An 11555-nucleotide genomic window follows, 5' to 3' on the forward strand; every position below is an offset into this window, starting at 1 on the left:
TTTCTCTTTAATAGTTCTAGAAAGCAGGGCTTCTCTTAACAAGGTAGTTATTCATGTCAGTGTTCAACTCATTTGGGACATAGGGACATTTCGGGTAACTGTATGTCAGATGAGCTTGTCAAGACGCACTGCTTTTTGACATTCGTATCTCGGTATCCAATTCATATTGGTATTTAATTTGCAACGGTCAAATTGGCAGTTGAGAAAAAATATGTGAGTATAGCTAAATAAACCTGGCTGTACTCATCTATCTGTCGTCATCCAGCGAAATTATGGACTTAAGGAAGTTTATACACTTATCAGGTCGATGTACTTTAATTTTTTATTTGGTGATATTATAACAAGCCATTATTTGTCTTCAGGTTTGCTTTGGTGCGTAAGGCTGTCACTCCAACTTAACCTAAAACAACTTATTAGATATTAAGATGACTGCAAGCATTGAAGCTCAGTCTACTTCAAAACTATGGCTGTAAATAACTACAATTTATCACAAAATAAGATAAGTGTTTATCAAGATCAATATCAATTTGATTTTAGTAAGCAACGATTGAGATGTTTTGAATAACTACACAGTTTTAAGATGAGGTAACAAACTGAAAAAACAGGAAAATTCCAAGAAATCTCTGCATACTGTTGGTTATAAACAAGATATCTTTCTGAGTTTTTAGTTTTAATTTTATTACATTATTACAATTATAGTTTCCAAGCTTGTTTCTATAGTTTTAACACGAGGAACAGATACTATTTGTAACCACGGGACCTTCTGCGAATAATTTAATAAACGCGATAAATTTTCCATTTGGTTGTAATCCATATTACCTGACTGGGTTATGTCATTTGGTAGATTTTTTACAGTGACTATAATATGGTTTTATTTGTCTGTTATGATAATTAATGTGGAAGTGTGCTGCGCTTAGTCATCTTTTGTGACAAACTTGTCGCTTGTCTTCTACAAATAATTAGAAAAATCCATTATATACATCTAATCTTAGCAATGCCTCTTAAGTCTTAGTAACAATGAAAGCAAAATTCCGATCAACACCTCCACGCGGTAGAGGTGGAGTAACGTTTGGTTAATGGCTAGCGTGGAAAGGGGATCGAACGATCGTCGCAATAAGTGGTCCAAATAGATCTGCGGGTAGGGCAATTCATTGTTCTAGGGGTGAGAAATTGCCCCTGGAGACGGATGAGCTGCTGTATGTGGTCAACGGCATTGGAATCAGGCAGACAAGGGGAAACCTCCTGATTACTTTTCTACAATGAAAGTATATATATATATATATATATGTATATGAAAATATGGATATTAAGTAACCAAGCTCTGTCAAAAGTGAAGAATTAAGAAACAGGAATTAGTTTAGACCATTGATGTTGTGCCCATTGTTCCCCTGGGAACGTACTGGATTGATTGATTGATGTTGTGCTTGCTACCAGAAGTATAACAAATCCTGTTTTCGATCACTAGATTCTGTCATTTATATACCTGTCTCGCAGTGACATTAGTCTAGTAGTCTAAAGCCTGTTTCTATGTTGTAAAAGCGTTTCTCGCTTGATCATCTCTTCTCTTTGTGACATAAATTTATCGATGTAAAATATTGTAATACTTTCCTTTTGCTTATTTACTCTACAAATAATTAAAAAATATATTATATTCAATCTAGTGTAGTTTGGACCATTAATTTGTGATAAAACTGGTTTATGTCAAGGTCTTTAAAGTATCCGTAAAATGAAATTCTAAGCTTTACTGGATTTCTGGTATATATTTTGAGTACTCTAGAAGGAAAAAAAATTACTTTCTTCAATAAATTGAAGTATTTTTATATTCTTTAGAGATAACATCTATTAATCAAAAGCACACTCCTGTTTAAAATAAAGTGTTATGGCTTAATTTAGTTGCAGTAACGAGACTCTTCCTTCACAAGGACTGTTCAGTCTTCTCTGTGACTACATAACTCATAGATTTAATGTTTATTGTCTGTGCTCTGTGAAAAAATAAAAACAAAAACAAAAACAACGACATGAAGCGAGAAAATTTTGAAGCAGAACAGTTAAAAACATGAACCGAAACTGTTGCCTTAAGAAATATTTTGCATTTTAAATGCTTCACAATATATGAACTTGCCAAAGTAAAGCCATGAAGCTTTACAGTTGCACAGGCTTCGGTGTACGGGCATGACAAGTAATAATTGCACACGCGACAAGCCTTAAGCCATGAGGCATAATTTTGGCAAATCAGAATATTTATGCGTCTAGCCGCACAAAAATTACCAAAAGCTCAGGCTAGGCTGCTGCGCTGCTCGGCAAGCAAGCAAGCATAGTGCGGGCAGTGCAACAAAAACAGCAACAACAAGTGTAACAGCAGCACTCCAACAGTAGTAAATGAAAAATAACAACAAACAAGAATTAAAAAAAAAAAACAAAAAACTCTGCTTCTGTGTAAAGTGTTGTTGTGTAGTAGTAGTAGTAGTAGCGTTTTCTCCTTTTGTTTTGTTTATTTCTGTCACAATTGGTGACTATTTGAAAAAACAACAAAAACAAAAACTTTATTTTTCGTTTTATTTTTCAAGTTTGGTTTTACTGTTTTTGGGTGGGAGGAAAATTGCTTTAAAATTGTTTTTGCTGATTTGTTGTTATCCCCGTTGTTGTTATTGCTGTTGTTGTTTTTATTTAACACTTTGGTTTGTGGTCGTTTTTGGTATTTGTAAATGCGTGTATGTGCGCTTGTAAGTTTCCCTGTATGTTTGTATAGTGCGACGAAGTTGGTTGTGGTTAAAAGTCTCGTTCCGGTAAGTGAAAAAAAAGTGCGCAATGTTTTGGTAAACATTTAAAAATTTTGTGCTTGACGACAGAAGTATGACGATGTGCGGGGAAGTGTGTGACAACAGTTCGCTTGCTTTCGGCTGGCATAGACGACAACAACACTGACGCTGGTTGCACTAGACGGAGTCGGAGTAGTAAAAATTTGATTTATTTTAAATTCAATTTTTATTGTCCTTGAAAAATTTTTTAAAAATATTTCAAAGATATTTATTTAATTTTTTTTTTTTGGTCATATGTATTTGCTTTTTTTTGTTAAAATAAAAATCGACTTAAAAATATTTATGCTCTTTTTATAGAAGTTACCAGACTGTTAAATGATTCCTCTAAAAATTTTTATTTGAGGTCAAATGACAAATAAAAATTAAAGTCTTAACGCATTTCGGAAAGGATACGAAAGGAATAAAAACATGAGGATTTTCAGTTTTATAGGATTATAATTTTGTCTAACAAAAGATATCATTAAGAATAGTGAAGTATTATAATGCTTTTATGTTTTATTCAAAGAAGTAGAAGTAGTTTTAATGACGATGTATTCTAAAGTTTTATATATGTGATTACAGATTATAAAGGTATCCATAAATAAAGTTGATAGGTGCCAGTAGTAAACTTATCAGGTTAGTTCACTTTCGATTGATTGGAGGAGTCATGCCTTACAGCATTGTTCGTCACTGACTGTTCTGGTTCTTTTGGGAAACCATATATAAAGTTGATAGGTGCCAGTAGTAAACTTATCAGGTTAGTTTACATTCGATTGATTGGAGGAGTCGTGCCTTACAGTATTGTTCGTCACTGACTGCTGTGGTTCTTTTGGGAAACCATATATAAAGTTGATAGGTGCCAGTAGTAAACTTATTAGGTTAGTTCATTATGAATTGAATGGAGGGGCATGACTTACGGGTGTTGTTCGTACGCTAACTGTTACGGTTATTTTGAGAAACCATAAATAAAGTTAATGGGTACCAGTAGTAAACTTATCAGGTTAGTTTACTACGGATTGAATGTATGGGTCGTGCTTTACGTTGTTGTTCGTACGCTGACTGCTGCGGTTCTTTCGAGAAACCTTCTGGTCTTAGTATGAACAACGCTAATTCTAGGTAACACAAGGGGTCATCATTTGAGCTCAATTGGGTTTGGATACAATACCACTATTCCAACCTAACCTTAACAAACTTAATCATCAAAATCTTTCTTGACACTAAGCAACTGTTGAAATTTTTGAATAAAGAAAGTGTTTTAAAAGGAACAGACACACATACGATTACGTGTGCCTGACTTAAGAGGATACCTTATTGGTAAGAGTACCATATTTTGAGCTATAAGATCTGTATTGCTTGAATAAAGAAAGCAATGGTTTTAATATATATATTGCAAATGTCAATTGAATATCTTTGACAGTAAATTGACATTATCGATAAACTCATTTTGACAAGTATCAGGTAGTTAAAAAGTATATTAACAAAACTTCCAATTTTCCCGTCTAACCCGTGTATTTGATAGTAATTGTTGAGAGGAGCCTTTATTCTGTCTATTTCGTAGACAGTGTCCTGCAGATATAGTAACTATCTGTTACTCTGTGCCTACGTATTTACAATTGAACCTTATTATATGTCTCATTTGGCACAAAAAATTTCTTATATCTGCATTAGTCAGCAGTTTTTAAGGAATACTTAATCCGCCATTCTTACAAGTTTTGGTCATATAAATAGTATAACCGAAGCTACTGAGATATTAGATTTACTTATTTAGATATTATAAGGAAGTTGGAAGGAAGGAAATGAAGTTACGATATAAAATTAATAATCGTTACGAACACGGATGTAAGCAGAATAAGACGAAGCATTCAAGAAAGTGACACGGCATGAAGATAGAAAAACGTGTGTGAAATATATATAAGATTTAATTAATTATAATATTTTGATCGATAATTTCTAAAAAATAAATTAATTAAAACAAATAAGATAGTGCTCATGAAAAGTATTGTGGATATGCAATTTTCAGCAAGTTTAAATAAAATAAAGAGTTATTTGCAGATACATAGTTCGACGGTAACTTCAATTTGTGGCCTGCAATCCTCCCGATTTGTGACATCGGTTATTTATACTACTCATGATATACTTCTATCGTAATGACTCCTTGTGTGAGTAAAACTTATCTAAATAGCATCATACATAGTTTGCGAAAATCGTGAATCTTATTTAGTTTGGATTAAGATACTTGCAACAGAGTCTTCACAATCGATTTTTACAGTTTATAGTTTAATATCTCGGGATTTTTCAAACCTCAAACCTTACCGTAAATTATGTACACTTTTTATTATTTATTATAGAAAGATTTGTATATAAACATAATTAATTTGAGAAAGTTTACAAAACCTTTTTAGTCTTTGAAAATTTAACATAATGAAAAATGAAGCGAAATATCCTTTAGCAAAAATTCTTTTATCTGACATTGCTTCAGCACGAACATATTATCCGAAACAAGGTCATGCAAAAATGAATTGATTTTATCAGTAGGTAACATCCATCAATTTTAAAGTATTTATAGATCAAATCAGTTACGTGCAGTACGTGAAATTTTTTACATCATGTCACATATTTTAGGTTTCTGATGACGTAGAAAAATATCCTAATTTTTTTTGCTTTAGGTTATGGTCACAGAAGAACTTAGACTGCTGTGTTGGCAGTAAATATTTCGGAAGCAAATAACACGAGCTAGTAATAAAATTGTTATTGAACAAATAGAGAGAAAAGAATGTATTTAGTTTTTTAACCCAAAAAAAAATATGTGTACTTCATTCATACTAAAATCCAGCAAATTCTAATTGAAACTAGCAAAGTAAGGAACAAAGTAAGGAGAATCAACAGACTAAAAACTATAACAAAGTGGCGTACTTTATGCCAAGTGAATCCATTGTTATAGGTTGAGTGGAAATAAAATATGCTGTTCAACTTTGGTAAGGATTTATCTTTGAAGTGTGGTATTTGGTATTGGTAAAATAAAGAATAACAAAGCAAACTACAGCTATAGAGAGAGAGCAAAGGCAAGAAGTTGGTTGACTTGCTTGCTTCTATCCAACTTAGGCACCACTTCTAATTCGCTTTGTAATCAAAGTGTCTCAATGGCACTCAAAGCAAGCAGATAAGCGTTTTTAGTTATTTGAGTCACGTACAGAAGTAATGCGACACGTTGCTGTTCCGTTGACGATGATGACAATGAAAACGACACGACGATGAAGAGCACGGAACGCTTCCAACGCCAATGCCAACAACCGCAGCAACTACAGCTACAGCTACAAATTGCTATTGTTGTTGCTGCTGCTGCTGTTGTTGTTGTTGTTGTTGTTGTTTTTAGTGGTAATTGTTGTTGTCAAGTGGCGTTAAAAAATCGCTAACTAAAGTGTTGGCTTATATAGTAGTTGTGTGGCACCACTAAACTGCGGTCTTAGTGGTGGACGTCGTAACTTTAAGTGCCGTGGACAATAGCCTTTTCTTTACGATCTGAATGAGGATTGTTTGGTTGTTGATTTTAGTTGAGTTGTCACTTAGCTTTTGCTGCAAGGCAGGCAGAATCTTCTTAGGATGTCTCTTCATAGTTGCATTTATGCGGATAAATGCACTTAAATTGACTGCAGTTTATTGACAAAATGAAGTGGAGAACAATGGAAAAAGTGCAAATATAAGTTCAAATTTTATTAAGACTAAATAATTTACTACGTTAAAAGTGCTCGTTTTATGTTTTAATCTCGGTTATACAATAAATTAGCTTTTGATGTCAAAAATAAATATTAACCCACATCAAAATAATGGCTTATAACCAATTTGTTATCTATGTGAAGTGGCATAAATGTTTCTATTGTAACAAAGAAACCCATAAATGTTTCTATTGTAAGAGAGAAACCCTTTACTTATCACATACATATGTATTTGTTTTCCCATAGTTATCAATAAGGGAAATATGTTTGTATGTGTTTTCTATTTCAAATAACCCAATTTGCATTCAACATTTTCCCAGCACATTTCCCACATCACCGATGTATCTCTTATTTAACGCTATCATTGCATCTTAATCTTTATTCCCAATTTGTGTATTTGTTTTATTGTTTATTTTGTTTTACTTCATGTTACTCACTTAAATGAGTTAAATAAGCTCTGCTCTGCACACACGGTACACACAACCACCCACATCCATTCTTCAGTCGGCTGATCCCCATGGTACCATATCCCACATACTACTATTGCCTACGAGCAAGGAGCAGCACATCCGCTTCCGTCTTGTTGCTTATCAACAGGATAATTTGTCTTGTCATTGTGAATTTGTCGTGCGTTTTGGCGTTTTGCTGCATTCGAGTTTTGAATATTTTCCATTTTTTTTTATTTAATTTCTGTTTTTCAGTTATGTATTTATTATTTTTGTTTTTGGAAATTTATTTATATTTCGTTTGTTCCCTAAATGAATAACAATTTTCCTTTGTTTAGTCACATTTTCATTTCATTTTGTCTCATTTTTGCTTATTCTATATTCTACGTAATGGGAAAATTTGTTATCGTAACTTCACTTGTAAAAGCGATAAACGTAATTATTTCTAAACGAAAATGCTTGAAAATTCGTTTTTCTATTTTCCATTTCGGATTGTAACTGTGTCGAATTGTATTTACTTGGAAGATGTCCTTTGATACAGTGGAATTGCTGAGATGATTTGAGGAACCAAAATTGTTCACAACAAAGGAATACTGAAACCTTTAAGATGATACTAAAACCATATTCAAGGTCTGGAGCAGATATTATTCCATCTAAGTTTTATATGAAAATACAGTTATAATAAAAATAGTGCAAAGAGGACAGCAATAACAAATTCTGATTCTAAATCTGGTAGTATTCCATATAAATCACAAGTGTTGGATGGATAGATTTATAACAAATTCAACATTGAATGGAGTAATCTTTCAAATCTAGCTACTAGAATAGCAAATAGAACAGCAATAGAACAAATTCGGAATTTAGAGTGATAGTATTCGGTATTAACCTCACACTTTGGTCAGATAGATTCATTTAATACAAATAAGAAAAAAAGTAAGAAAGAAAGAAATGTATAAGAAAGGTAGTCTGCATTTAAATCGATCTGACCTAAAATACAACAGAGCTACCTATCAGAATAGCAAATAGAACAGAAACAGTTAAATCGGAATCTGGATGTGATAGTATTTGGTATTAACCTCAAATAGACTTCGAGAGATAGACTTCCTCAATTACAAATGAAGTAATAAGAAAGATAGTCTGCATTAGTAATTGATCTCACAGCACTACTTGCCGGAATGTGCAATATCAAATTCGAAATCTGGTTCTAATATTATGCGATGTTAACCTTAAATGTTGGACAGAAAGACTTATTTAACTATGAATGAAATAATAAGAAAGACAGTCTGCATTTCAAATTGATCTGACTTTAATCTAAAAGAGCAATCTGTCTAAATAGCAAAAACATAGTAATAGCAATTTTAGAAACTGGATCTAATAGTGTTCCATATTAATACCAAACCGTGGACAAATTAATACTAAATTCAACTACGGAATAGAGTAGTATGCATTCCAAATTAATATGATCTACTAATCTTACACGGTTATATGAACAGTTACAGGAATAAGAGTGTTAAATGCTCATACTATTCATAATTTTCATAGTAATAGCAAAAGTAGTAAATGCATCTAATAATATTCTATATTCAATCCTAAAGAGATGCATTTTTTAACAAAGATAGCCATTATTCCAGGTTAGGTAATATTAAATTTGTAGCATAAATAAAAGTTTCTTGCTACGTAAAGGTGGTAAGGATGTATGATATGGAACCACTTCTCCGTGCTTGCTGTAGTTTATGTTTTGAAACTGGAAACGTTTTTAATTTCTAACGCATTTTTAATTTTCTTTTATATTTTACATTAATATTCTTTACAAATTTTCAGTACAAATGCTACCCATATTTTTTATAAATGATTTTTAAAAAAATCAATTTAGGAAACAAACAAAATTCTTTTGTACCGCTTATGTGAGGATTAGGGTCTAATATGGATCAAGGTCTTAAATGAGTATTTACCTATAATGCTTTTCAACTATTGAAAAGGAATCAGTTCTGAAAGCATAATTCAACATAACTCAACTTTTACTCACAAAGTAAAACACATCAATACGTATATAAAAATTTATTTTACAAGAGGAATTATATTCTTGTATAGTCAGTAACTCGGTATAAAAACGAAAATTAAAATTATAAGTTTACTTTTCATTATAATTATTCTCAACTTCAAAACTGTTTTCCAGCATTCTATATTTTCTTTGATTATGGATCTTTTTCTGAGAATTATTTGTGAAAGGATCTGCAAAATACCCGGTATCTATTACTAGGTATAAGTAAACTATATAATAACCGACGTACTATTTAGTTGTGATTTGTTGGAAGATCTGCAAAATATATAGTATCTATTACCAGATATATGCAGACTCTTTAATAACTATAATCCTACAAATTGACGATACAAATGTGCGTAAGTTTCAAATAATATTTTGGTACTCAACTTCAACTTAATTTTTCCGCATTCTATTCTCTAATAAATGGATCCCGTTTCAGAAGTGATTTGCTAGAAGATTTTTAAAATACCCAGTAATTATTACTAGGTATATACAGACTAGATAATAACCACCGTCTTATAAAACGACGGTACAATATGGTTGAGTTACCGAAAATATTTTTGTACATTTACTTCAATAAATCGATCCTGTTTCAGTGGTGATTTTTTGGCAAAATGTTCAGTATCTTTACTAGGTATATATAGACTATATTTTAACCATAGTTCTATAAATGCATGTAACAAATGTAGGTGAGTTACCGAAAATATTTGTGTACATTAACTTCAATAAATGGATTCCGTTTCAATAATGATTTACTGGAAGATCTGCAAAATGTTCAGTATCTTTAAGTAGTTATATATAGACTATATTGTAACCATAGTTCTATAAGTGGATGTTACAAATGTAGGTGAGTTACTGAAAATGTTTTATACATTTACTACAATGAATAGATTCCGTTTCAATAATGTTTTGCTGCAAGATCTGTAAAATGTTCAGTATCTTTAACTAAATGTGTAGAGACTATAATATAATCACAGTTCTATAAATGGATTTTACAAATATAGGTGAGTTACCTAAAATACTTTCGAACTTATAACAAAATTTTGAAGATACTCTTCCACTGTACGTATTCTGCTTGACTATAACATCTTGAAGAGAGCAATTTTATGACACACACACATACGTTACTTTACGAGCAAACAAAGATATACACACATACACGCATACATTGTCATATACAACAAAGGACATTTATTGTTTTTACGTTAGTTTGTTTGCATTCATTGCTTCCAATTTGGCTGATTGTTTAATCGTTCAACGCGCTTTGGCAAATGTTTTGTTTCACTACTCCAATTTGTTATCCTTAATTTTCGTACTTCCGTTTCCTCTTACCATACTCGCTCCTTCAGTTGTCCTGTGTATTATTTTTGTGTTTGTTGTGTTGCTTGTTTTTCCACATTGTTACGTCGTGTTTAATTTAATGAGTTTATATGTTTTGAATTTTAATGGCATGTCGCTTATTTTGCTTCTATAAAGATTTTGATCTTTATGCGGCATAATAAAGCAGTGCTAGGACATTGCAAAATGATAATGGATTATGTGAAGCATTCACTGATACCGCAAATGCTCCAAAATAAAAGTAACAACAACAAATGCCAGGACCACAATCATGCAAGTGTAGCGCAAAAGAAATGCTCCAGTCAGGATTTATGTGTTTCTTTTGCATCTTGTTTTTTTTTTTGCGCTTGTATTCATTTTCCCTTTGGCAACAAACAATATCAGGAAAACCTACAAGAAAAAATTATCAAAAATAATAGTAGCGAAAAAAAAATTGTTATTGTCCTTTCTGCTAGCGAAATTTATGGTTTTATTTGTTCGCTTGTGTTATTTTTTATGTGCCCGAAGAGGCGTAGCAGTGCGACCTCATCTATGTTCGTGTTGGCATTTATCCTTTTGCTGTCGTACATTCATGAATATCCATTGTCATTGCCACTATCACAAATACGGCCAAACCATGCTATTAGCACTTCCTTCGCCCATTCCATTAGAATTTCGCTGCTACATACCAATTCGGTACTGCGACGTTTTAATACAGCTCCTTATATCTTTGCATCCCGTTATATTGAGTTGTCTCTCTATTAAGTTATCCTTCGATATGACTCTTTTTGGCATTCTGCTTCCAATCTCAATTAATTTGCTCATAAATTTGTTTCCAAGCGTTTTTGGATCAGTAGATTCTTTATTTCAAACTGCGTGTCCTTGTTGTGTATGTACTTAAGTCTGTCTTTTGGTGGGTTTTGTTAATTTGAATTTATGCGGTTTTTATAAGGGATTTATTTTTTATTTATTTCCTATTGTATTTTCGGCTACTTATAGTTTACGTTGACGTTTACGTTTTCTGTGTCCTCTTTGTCATACTAGCGAGCTTAAGGCTCATACTGGAATCAGTGTCTTAAAAATGCGATGGCGTCTTCATAGCAGTTAATTAACTTTTGTTTATGTTATGCCATTTTTATTTGTTCCTTTTTGTTTCCTTTTAGTTTTTATATCTTTTTCTTTTACTTCTACTATTTTCATTCAATTTTCGTATTGTTATGGTTTGCTGTATTGTTTC

Source organism: Teleopsis dalmanni, chromosome 1 (assembly GCF_002237135.1).
Source record: "Teleopsis dalmanni isolate 2A chromosome 1, ASM223713v2, whole genome shotgun sequence".
Lineage (NCBI taxonomy): Eukaryota > Metazoa > Arthropoda > Insecta > Diptera > Diopsidae > Teleopsis > Teleopsis dalmanni.